We start from the raw sequence: 12,591 nt of genomic DNA, 5'->3' as shown, positions 1-12,591 counted from the left end.
ATAGAACATCAATAGTTTAGTTTTGATAAAACTAAGTTAGACCATTGTCAGCATAAGAGAGACTCCAAGCGAACAAACAATGAGGCTTTGCTAAAAAGCAATTGTAAGATCTTGACCTATACCTAAGAGTACTGCCTAAGTTCTAAAATATATGATGCTATTAAATTTATAAGGTTATAGGACTGATCTCGATTGTGACTATAGGAATTACATAAGAAGAGAAAGGGGGAGGGAGAGAAGAAGAGAAAGAGTGATGGGGTATGGAGGAAGGGAGAAGGGGAGAGAGCGAGAGCGAGAGGGATGGGGTATGGAGGAAGGGAGAGAGAGAGAGAGAGAGAGAGAGAGAGAGAGAGAGAGAGAGAGAGAGAGAGAGAGGGAGAGAAGAAGGAGGGGGGAGGGAGAGGAAGAGAGATCGAATCCAGGACACAATATGATCCTTAGAACACAATACGACCCCTAACAACATCTAAAGGGTCATAGGGTCTCTTAAGGGGTCATATGACACTAAATTATCCCTTAGCACACGATAGGACCTATAACGATACCAAATAGTGTCCTAAGGGGTCCTAGAACACCATATGACCCTTTAGAACACCATATGGTGTTGTTATGGGTTATTAGTGTCCCAAGGGGTCATATGGCATCCTATGACCCTGTAGGACACCATATGGTGTTGTTATGGGTCGTATGGTGTATTAAGGGGTCATATGGTGTCCTAAGGGGTCACAGGACACCATATGACCTCTTAAGAAACAACACAACCTCTAATGACACCTAAGGGGTCATATGTTGGGCTAATAAAATGATATATTAAATTTAAAGTTATAAATAGAACATCATAAAATGAGACTCCAAGCGAACCAACAACGAGCCTTCGCTAAAAAGCAAGTGTAAGAGTTTGACCTAACCTAAGAGTATTACCTGAGTTCTAAAACATATGATGCTATTAAATTTACAAGGTTATAGGACTGATCTCAATTGTGACTATAGGAATTACAGAAGAAGAGAAAGAGGGAGGGAGAGAAGAAGAGAAAGAGGGATGGGATATGGAGGAAGGGAGAAGGGGAGAGAGTGAGAGAGAGAGGGATGGGGTATATATATATATATAGAGAGAGAGAGAGAGAGAGAAGGAGGGGGGAGGTAGAGGAAGAGAGATCGAATCCAGGACACAATATGACCCCTAACAACATCTAAGGGGTCATAGGATGTCCTAAGGGGTCATATAACCCTATATTATCCCTTATCACACCATGGGACCTATAATGACACCAAACAATACCCTAAGGGGTCACAGAACACCATATGACCCTTTAGAACACCATATGGTGTTGTTATGGGTCATTCGTGTCCCGAGGGGTCATATGGCATCCTATGACCCCTTAGGACACCATATGGTGTTGTTATGGGTCGTATGGTATCTTAAGGGGTCGTATGGTGTCTTAAGGGGTCACGGGACACCATATGACCTCTTAGGAAACAATACGACCTCTAATGACACCTAAGGGGTCATATGGTGGGCTAATAAAATGATATATTAAATTTAAAAATATGAATAGAACATCATAAAATGAGACTCCAAGCGAACAAACAATGAGGCTTTGCTAAAAAGAAAGTGTAAGAGCTTGACCTAACCCTAAGACTACTGCCTAAGTTCTAAAACATATGATCCTATTAAATTTGCAAGGTTATAAGACTGATCTTGATTGTGACTATAGGAATTATACACTTGATTTCTTTCATGGGTATGTATCGTTCCAAGCCATTTGACAAGTGATGATCATCATATACTACCACTACCATGCATACAACAAACTTTAATTTCTTTAGGTGACAGGCCTTGTGTAACAACATGTGAACTCTTGCATACCCACAACTATCATTCTCCAGGACATCATCTGTGTTACTCTCCCTCTTTCTCTTCCTACCAGTTGTTTCCTTCTGAAAAACATATTGCAAGTACTCTGACTCATCATGTTGCTTTGTTGACACTATTTTCCACATTTTCTCTACTCACTAAAAACACATTCGAGAAGAATATTGCTGCAGGTTTCCTAGTTTGTCATGGTAATGCACCCGTGGTTCAATTTCAAACCCTATTCCTCCTATTTAATATACACATACAAATCCATCAGTCAATTTTCTTAGGAGAGCATACATTATAAAAATCAAAGAGGAAGTTGTAGACAAAAAATAAATTCACTTACTTCTATAGAAGTGCAAACACAGTTGCAGTGGGGTATGGAGGGAGGGAGGGAGAGAAGAAGAGAAAGAGGGATGGGGTATGGAGTAAGGGAGAAGGGGAGAGAGCGAGAGAGAGAGAGGGATGGGGTATGAAGGAAGGGATAAGGGGAGAGAGGGAGGGATGGGGTATGGAGGAAGGGAGAAGGGGAGAGAGGGAGGGAGAGAGAGAGGGATGGGGTATGGAGGAAGGGAGAAGGGGAGAGAGAGAGAGAGAGAGAGAGAGAGAGAGAGAGAGAGAGAGGCACCTTGTATGCATTTGAGAGGGGGAGATAATACACTTACATGTGTATATATATATACTTAATATATTTTATATATATATATATATATATATTATATGTATATTATACACATATTATATATACAATATCATATTATACACACATTATATATACAATATCATATTATACAACTGCGCGTACGCACTGTGTATAGTAAAAAGAGCACGTACGCGCTTCTTACACCATAAGTACCCCATACGCACTTTTCACTGTTTAGGCTTGGAAATAGGCCTGGATGACAAAGCTACGGTTTGGAAGTTTGATTTCCCTCCATTTCTCTCATTTTTGACATGTTTTATTTTATCAACTTGGTTTATCGACTTTGTCATCATCAGGTTTACACTTGATAGTGTGGGTATTTCTAGAATTGCCACCATATTTTCACCCATCTTTTGAGCTTTCTAACCATATAATTTTTTTTCAATTTGAACAACAATAACATTATTATTGAATTTCTTTTACCAGTGTCTCCATAGTTCCCATAGACATAGGTGCACCATTTTTTGAATAACTTTTGATATACTTATCCAGATTTTAAAAACTTTATATATTATTGTAGTTCACTTGATTCTTGAATTTTTGATTTTTTTAGTGCAACTTATGCTTCGTGCATGAACAGGTACCTAATTTTTAGGATGTGCTTGATTGGAAAAATCATAAAAAAAAATACTCAACAAAAAATTACAAAAAAATACACATCTTCTAGTGCTAACTCTTAACTATCTTTCTGCCAAAAGATTTGTCAAAATACTAAATCTAACTATGACTTTTTTGATGCACACGTCAGACACTATGTTATGTTTTTCAGAAAAAATCAGGGTCAGTTTTTTGTGCGTGAAGGATTTGACCCCCTTAATCTTATCCAATTTTGAAAAATTTTAGTAGTTTGGAAACTAGATTCAGAGTACTACAATATTTTTTGTTTGATTATCTTCATATCTTGAGTGGATGACTTTCAAATTTTGTTTCCAAGTTCAAGTTCACCTGATTTCAAAAAAAAAGTGTCCACTTATACCCCCTTTTATGACCACCATCTTTGTGCACTTACCCATTAGTAGTTAGGAATTGAACTCAGTATAACATAACATATAGAAGTAGCCCATTAAGTGGTTAACAATCTCAAGAATGTATTATCATGTTTAGTATGTTCCACCCACTAATAATAGTATTGATGTGAATGCGATAAAAAGTGTTAAAGAGATGTCATCATCAATTGTAATGATTGTGAGATTCACATAAAAAATAACGAGAAACTACAATTGGTAAGTGGATAGAAAAATTTGGCTCCCTTTGCGAACTTAATTTCCCTTCTACCAATATAGGAGATTTAAAATAGAATGTGGACATCTATCAAAGCATAAAAGATAAAGAAATTTCATTAGGTGTTTAACTTTGCCAAATGTTGTAAATATAATTCCCTTAGTTGAAGTATATGAAAAATGAGAAAACATAAACAAGGAGAAGAATTTGAAATAATGTTTCAAATAGATGTGCTCTCGTGCATTATAATGATTATAGCACATGCATATAATTTATTATTGTAAATTCTTTAAAACATTCAAGTTAATTCTATTTGCAAGTGTAAATTAAGATTTGACAATGTTTGCCTATGCCAAAATAGGATTTTTGGTATCTTTGGTATAAATACATGAGAAATATGAAAATATAGATAAAGTAGGGAATAGTATCTTTGCAAATGAAATGAGAAAGTTTTGTGTTCCATATCAAGGATGTACAAAATGTATTTGTTGAAAAGGCTTGATAAAAGTTTAAGTCGCCCTGCACACACACCCTTGATTGACAACATTTAAAAGAATAAAATTTTATTACCTAATACTTAAAGGCCTCTATAATTCGATTGCATATAAAATAGGACACACAAAATTATTAAAGTCATCAATTACTAATTTAATTTCTCAATCCTCGAAGAAAAGAAAAGTAAGCTTTAAATGGAACATTTAGGAATCTTATTAGAAAAAAGAACATGACATATTTTTTGAGATACTACCATATAATTTTTTTTATCTAGCTAAAATAATTTAAAGATATAGAAATAGAATGAGGGGAGATTTTGAGGTTCTTCCCGTAGTGTGTTGGTTGAGTGGTGGTGGTGTTGTTGTGGCCACCAAGATTTAAAACCCCTTAGGACAATTGTGATCATAGACTAGTGTCTTTGTCTATCCATAATACTTGCGAGTTTAAGCCTGAATTTTGACAAATAGAAATATGTGGCGCCGATCCATGATACTTGCAAGTTTGAGCCTGAACTTTGACAAATGAAAATATGTAGCCATAGGACATGTTATATCACCCATTGCATTCTGAGGTTCCACTTGATAATATGTTAATAAACATACCTTATGTTGTTGCTCCATCCTCTCAAGTTGTTGAAATAAAGATTTATAATTTTGAGTCGTATAAAGATACCCAATTCGAGGGAAATCTCACCTTGAAATCTATTCGAACCAATTTCCACTAGACTTTTCTCTCTATGAGCCCAATTGATTTGACAAATATGTGGGCTACGCTAGTGAGCTAATCTTCTAGTGCACAAAAGAAAATTTTAGTAATGCATTACAGTTGGCCAATGACTTGACTTGACTTGGTATTAATCTTCTTTTCCCAACAAGTAGAACGTGTTTTTCTTGGCAAGCGTCTGGGCTATGCTGGAAATGCCTGTAGTAACAAATGCGAGAATAGACAGGATGATGTGCAGTTCAACTTCAGCTTTCAGCTTTCACTTATTCACACCGTCTGGGCTATGATGGTCAAATACTAGACAGAAGGATGTGTACTTGACTTCATTCATCTATCCCCACTTGTGGAAAATAGCTCAGTTTTCTCTTATCTTCTCCAATCTATAACGTGTTTTCCTTGCTAGGTAATTTCCTTGGTCAAGTAATGACAAATGCTATGATTCCAAGAATACACAGAAACATGTGCACTTCATCTTCATTGATGACTTTTGGAGGCGAAGAAATCGCAAGACAAGGAGGAAATTGCTCATTTTTGCGGCCGAATAATTAGCGACAGATTTTATCTGTTTTTATTATCCCAGGTTTGCTGAATGTATTTTGTGTTTAAATTTAAGCAATTGAAGCATGCAAACGTTAGATTGTGAAAATATAATTTTAAATCTTTTTTCTCCATTTACGTAGAGCAGTTATTGTTTAGAATTAAAATTAGGCCATCTTAAAAAAGCGTAAGAATTATATATTGAGAAAAATGTGGTGTCTAATTTAATTTTTTTCTATTTGCTTTCGATTTTTTCCTCCAAATTTCACTCACAAAACTGATATCTAATACTATTTATTCATACATGTAAATTAAATAGCCAAAAATTGTACTGTAGTAAATTGTGATTACATTTCTTATTTGAAATATAGATCATTATGTTTGAATGAATTTATATTTATTCACTTTATTCATTTACATTGACATTTGCTATAACACACCAAATTAAATAATTTAAATGTGTTATCTGTTTATTTTGTTCATGATATATTGTCTTAAAGAATAGTCTCGTAACCTAAACATTAGTGCAAATGTCTTGAACTTTCTCAAGACAATCTTAGATCATCACGTGGTATCACTATCGTAGAGTTTTCTCTTAGTAGAATCAATTTTAAACTTGTGATTTTGAGAACTTTAAACTCGAATTTTAAGTATATCGCTTTACAAACATTCCCTTTGATAATAGCTTGGAACAACTCGATTTGTCATTTAATAATCTTATTGTCCAATCTTGCAGTTGGTCGCCTTTCAAATTCACTCTAGTTTTTAGGATCAAATGGAATTGGGGGAAACATACTAGATGAGATTGGTAACCTCACAAACTTGGCGTTAGTAGACCAAGTAGAAAACTAATTCAATGGGAACATTCCATCTACACTCGATAAAATTTTAAATCTAGAAAAATTATCTTTGGACACAAACAATTTACAAGGAAGAATTCCTGAGAGTTTTGTCCAATCAAAAAGGTTGGGATTGTTGTCACTTATCGAGAACATCCTTTCACGGTAAATTCCAGAAAGTCTTGGCAAGCTTCCCAAATTAAGAGATCTTTTTCTTAATCGCATTCAACTATCAAGTAAAATACCTTCTAGTTTAGGGAGACATCATATGTTGGAGATGGTGGAGTTTACACACAAAAACCTAATGGGACATATACCTCTTGAAATTGTAAGTCTTCAGAATCTCTAGTTTTATTTCTAGCAACTTTTTGCAAGGTAAGGTTCTATTTTGGAAATGAGAAAATGATTATGGTTTTAGCTAGAGATGTTTCTCAAAACAATTTATCGAGTGTTATTAATAGTGCACTGGCAAGCTATAAGGGCTTGGAATATATAAATATTTTTAGGAATGCATTTGAGGGTGCAATCCCCACAACTCTAATAGATTTGCCAAATCTGTAGTACATGGATCTTTTTTGCAATAGTTTGTTAAGTATGATGCTAGTGACTTTCAAAAAGATGAAAATACTTTGGCATCACAATCTCTCTTCAAATAGGTTAAATAGAGAGTTCCCAAAGGCAGGAGCTTTCACAATATTGGATAACTCATAAATTATAGGAAATCTTGGCCTCTACAGTGGATGGATACCACCATTCTCTCATTCTAACCACAAACAACCATCAACCTCCAAAAAAGTGATTATTCATGTCATAGTAGGCATTACAATTTTAATCATGTCTCTTCTATTGGTAGCATTTTCTTAATAACAAGTGGGTTTTGTGGTGAAAATCTTTTAGGAATTGGTAGTTTTGAGCCAATTTATAAAAGGATTATAAAGAATGGTACAAATATTTTTGTTAAAGTTCTTAAGTTACAAGATGAACATACTCACCAAAGTTTCAGCTGAGAATACAATGCATTAAAGATAGTTCAACACCACAATATAATTAGAATCATTCAACATGCTCCAACCTTGATTTTAAAGCCTTAATTCTTCCATTCATGTCAAATGGAAGTTTAGAGCATGATGGTTGTATCATCTGGAAGGTGGTTGATGTAGATTAAATTTGAGTGATCGAATAAGGATAAAAATGGACATAGAAAAAGGAATGACATGTCTTCATACCATCAGTGCTTTGTTCAAGTGATTCACCATGACCACAAGCCCAACAAGATGACATGACTTTATACATAGTAGAATTTGGATTTTTCAATATTGATCCTTTGACTTCTATAGATGCACTTTAAGGATTTGTTGGCTACATTGCACTAGGTATAGATTTCTCATTATTTCATTATGTATTTTATTGGTTTTATTTATCTTATAAACCATCAAATGCTTCAAATAATTTAAGAGTCTTTGGTCCTTGTTTATTTGTTCTAATAGAATATGGAATAGGTGGAAAGCTTACTACAAAAGGAGATGTATATAATTATGAAATTTTAAGTCTAGAGTTGTTTAAAAGGAGGAAACCAACAGATTGTGCATTTGCTGAAGGAACTTCAATCTACAAAAATGGATAGAAATACAATTTCCAAATAGAATCTTAGATGTAAGTTGATCCCACAATACTGGTAACACTTTTGGTACATCCTCATTTATACTGAAATTACACATTTTTAGAAAATATAATGATTTAAGCCTTTGGAGGTCCCATTTGAAGTAATTAATTGAAGAGAGTTAGATAAAAGCCTCTTAGATCAAAATCCTTTCAATAGAACATCTTTACTCTTAAACCATACTTGCAATGGAGTATCCTTCACACCTATCAAAATACTGACAAAAAAGCATTTTTATATTAGCTTTTAAGGGGTCACGTGAATTTATTTAGAATGTTTGCTCTATAAGTATGTAGACCTTATTATAAGATTTCCAAAAAGTATAATTCTAATATATTTAATTTTATCAATATATTTATTTTTTATTTCTTATGAATGTAGATTTTTCATTGAACATTAAGGACTGTGTTTCACATAGGAAAAAATTGAAATATAGAATCTTGTTGTTTGTAAAAGATATGTTTTCCAAAGGTATTGATATCCTCATTTCAACACATGAAGAAGAAGTTATTGCAAATGCATACAAAAAGAGTTATGCATTACGAAATACACCCTTGTCCAAATTTCAATTACTCTGAGTTCAAAAATTAACTAAAAAAATAAATGTAACAAAAAATTATGAAAACATATCCATCACTAGATATTGGTGTGACAAATCAATATTTTTAAAATTAAAATTTTATTCTTTCTATAAAAAAATTTGTGCACTACGTAGTAAATGTCACTTTTAAAAAATGTTGATTATTAAAAATATTTAGTTATTAAAAGTTAATAAAAATATGGACAATTCATTTCTATTTTCTTTCTTAAATATATTAAGAATCTACATGAAAAATCTTACAAATTAGTAGTTTATTTCATCTTCAAATTGTTAATAGTTTAGCTACTATAAGTATTAGAAAGTAAAGGTTTGGTGCAAAATTTTGATATGAGTTAGTTTATACAAATTGGGATATTTTGCACAATCGAGTCACCTCAAGAGAGACCCGATTTGATTGAGATAGTTAATAGATTAAATACAATTAGACGTCTATTTTTGGTACCCCTAAAACTCCTTAATTACCAATAGATGTCCCACCTTTTCTTGACAATACAAGAGGTATAAATGTGTTTGGTTTAGGGAATAATCAAGGTTCATCAACATCTACTTCTTAGGTCTACATAATATTGTTTTTTTGTTTGCTATCCAACTAGATAATAATAATGTTCATGTGTATTATATTTTTTAGTAGATAGTATATTGTGAGGAGATGAAATAATATTTATATTGTGATCTATTCATAATGTATAGAAAATCGTGACATTATTTTAGACACATTTGAAATTGTGAGCAAAAAGGAGATGTGCATGTTTTTTATTTTTGATTATATCAATGATACAAATTTAATATTTAATATTTTATTTATTAATTAAAAATATATTGTAATGGTGAAGTTTGTATCGGAGTTTACTTTAGTGGCGAATATTCGCCAATGGCGAATATTTCACATCGATGACCTGGAAAATGGTGAATATATTGTACCGATTAGGGGTGGCCATGTCGCCCGTACTTTATAAATATTTGTCAAATGCATGGCCCAATCGCCCATTGCTTTATGTAATTAATTGTATCTCTATCAAGATTTCACCAATAGAATCTATGTTTTCCACATGGTAAATTCAATATTTTCGCCTACACTTTCTGAGGTTGTCTTAATAGATGGTCATAATTCGCCAATAGTTGTATAAAGATTTATTGGCTAGGAGAACCCAATTCACCTAGAATTTTGCAGAAGTGTGTCTCAATTCACCGCAATTTTTGCCCTCTATTATAATTGACAATTAATTGGACAACCCATAATCACCTCAAAAATTACATAAGACGTGTTATAGTTAAGTGTGATTCACCAAATATTTGTATACCATATAAAATTCCTACTGAAATTTCCAAATAAGAATTGGTATAAATATAGTCAAAGATCAGATTTATCTCTACAAAATTTGGTCGGTTATGAGCTCTCGATTTGAATCACTAGCAAAGTTTTGGACCAGGAACAACCATTGTTATTGACTGCATTGGTGACTGTTAGTGACCTAAAGGTAAGTGATCATATTTTTGAAGTGTTATAGTATTATTCTAAATTCATCTCTATATGTTTGCATTGTTGAGTTCATTATGTATTTCTCTCAGGGACTTACCCCAAAATTTGTATTTGAAATGACTTTCTTGCACCCCCAAATTTGGATTCATCCCTTCCAAATTGTCCATAATCAACTTCATGATATAAATGTCAAAACCAACAAAGGCCATAGCGGTACTAATATTCCATATCTGCCTAAATCCCTTGTCCAACTCCTACACATGCTCAATCATCTTTTCCCGACTTCCACCAATCCTATTTTTCAGATGATCCTCCCATTTTCACATGATATCTCAAGTCTGAACCAAAGCATATCCTTCGAGGAAAACAACTATGGATGGTTGATGCTAACCAATCCCTTGCCTTGGAAGCGGAGATTAATCTAAGACCCTTACGCACCTTCATGATGTGCAGCAAAACCAATTCCCAAATGGCTATGCAAAGCCATTAATTGGCTGGAAGAAATGTGTGCCTTTCCCGAACAATGAACCGTGGAAGCAATACAAAGTTGAGAACTGTGACCACTCGACGACTGCTTCATTGCTAGATTTCAGATTAATGAAGTGTAAGAATACCCTGTACATGTGTTCACCTCCAAAAAACCATTTTTCATCACAAACTTTTGAATTTTCTCTAGTCCCCTATATAGTATTACTCAAACTCTTTTTTAATTTTTTATTGCAAATAATAATACTCAAAAATTTCTAAAGGAATGACTGCATCATCTTTAAAATTTCTAGTGTCAAAATCATCACTCTTAAAATAAATTTTAGCATTTATACTGAGCTTGGAATAAAGAAAGACTTCATCAAGCATAGGATCTACACTAGCTGAAAAAACTTCATCTTTCTTTACTGCAATCAGATCTTAAAACTCTTTATCCAAAACCAAAGTGTGAAATGCATCAATACTTGAACTTACTATAGAAGAACCTTCTCCTTCAATGGATGAAAAAAACTGACATATGATTTCCTCTTCACAAAGAGAAATGTCTTCCAAAACCTTCAACAATTCTGGAAACTCTTGCTCTGTATTTATTCTAAAATCTTCTTTTCCTTTCACATTTTCAGAATTCGAAAAATCTTTGATAGATCACGATTTTGATTTATTTATAACAACGGTCTCATTAGATAAACCTTCAAATAATATAATTGTATTTTCAAAGTGAAATGACTTTAGAATAGATTCATTAAAATCTTGCAAAGAATCATTCTTACCATCTTCTTCTATAAAATTGAAGGTTGCATATTCTAGTTGTGTGTTAATCTGAAAACTTTCATCTTTAAATTTTTTTGGGACAATCTCACTTTCAATAATTTCAAAACTGAAACTTTATATTTTTTGGAGAAGAAAAATATTTCAACGAATCTTTATAATTCCAGCTCACAAGTCCTCCAATTTTGTCTTGATCATTCTTTCTTAATAATGTTAAATCTTCATGAGGTTGAACTGTTACTCCTTGGACTTCTTGCTCACTCAAGATTGGATAGTTTTAAGAAAGAAAAGAAAACGAGACAATTGGAGCATCCTCGTCATCAGTTTGTAATTCCTCTTTAAGCTAGGATATTCTCTTCTCATGTACTTGTAGTAAATTTGTTCTTTCTTCTGACTCTTTCTGCTTGTGAAACCTAGTGCAAAGGCTCATCCATAAGAGTGTAGATACATGATAATCTTCCATACTCTTCTTGGTTTTTACAGCTTCAGAAATACTTTCTTTACAGTGATCCCAAAATTCATGCAACACTTTGTCATCAGTCTCAAGAATTTCTGTGATAGTAGGGTCTGGTCTTCTCCCATTTCTTCTAACTTTTTGATTTTGCATAGTTATTCAATAGAGTCACCAATCTCCTTGCATAGAGAGATGTCTTCAAAACCCAAGGAGAGAAAGGATTGATCTTTGAATTCAATATTCATAGTAGAGTCACCAAAAATCCGTTGGTTAACAGATTTGTCCTTCTTAAATACCTTTCAAAAATGACTCCCAAATGTCCAAATTGAAAGACAAAAAAAGAACCAACAATTGAGTCACTTGTAATGGCAATTGCAAGTGCTCTTTGAATTTTGATATGAGGGTACAACTCCCTTCATTGGATAAAATGTATGTTTTATGAATATGCTTTTAACCAGAAAGCAATAAAGGCAAACTAACATCTACCTATAACAATGAAAGTAGATGTGAAAAATTGATTTAAAATGAGGTAAGTGAAGATAAGTAAAACACAATTTAATTACCTACACCCATGAAAATACCCTTTCCAATAGAATCAAAATGCCTTGGATTCTGATCGAGTCTCACTCATGCCTCAAAGGACAAGGGGGATCAGAATGCCCAGGCAAAGAGATAACAACATATTTCTTTCCAATATACAAGTTATTTCCGAAATCAAAGTTTCAAAATTAAATGCATACAAACAATTTAATGTAACGGAAAAGGA

Source organism: Cryptomeria japonica, chromosome 8, assembly GCF_030272615.1.
Source record: "Cryptomeria japonica chromosome 8, Sugi_1.0, whole genome shotgun sequence".
Taxonomy (NCBI): Eukaryota; Viridiplantae; Streptophyta; class Pinopsida; order Cupressales; family Cupressaceae; genus Cryptomeria; species Cryptomeria japonica.
Note: the sequence above shows the minus strand (reverse complement) of the source record.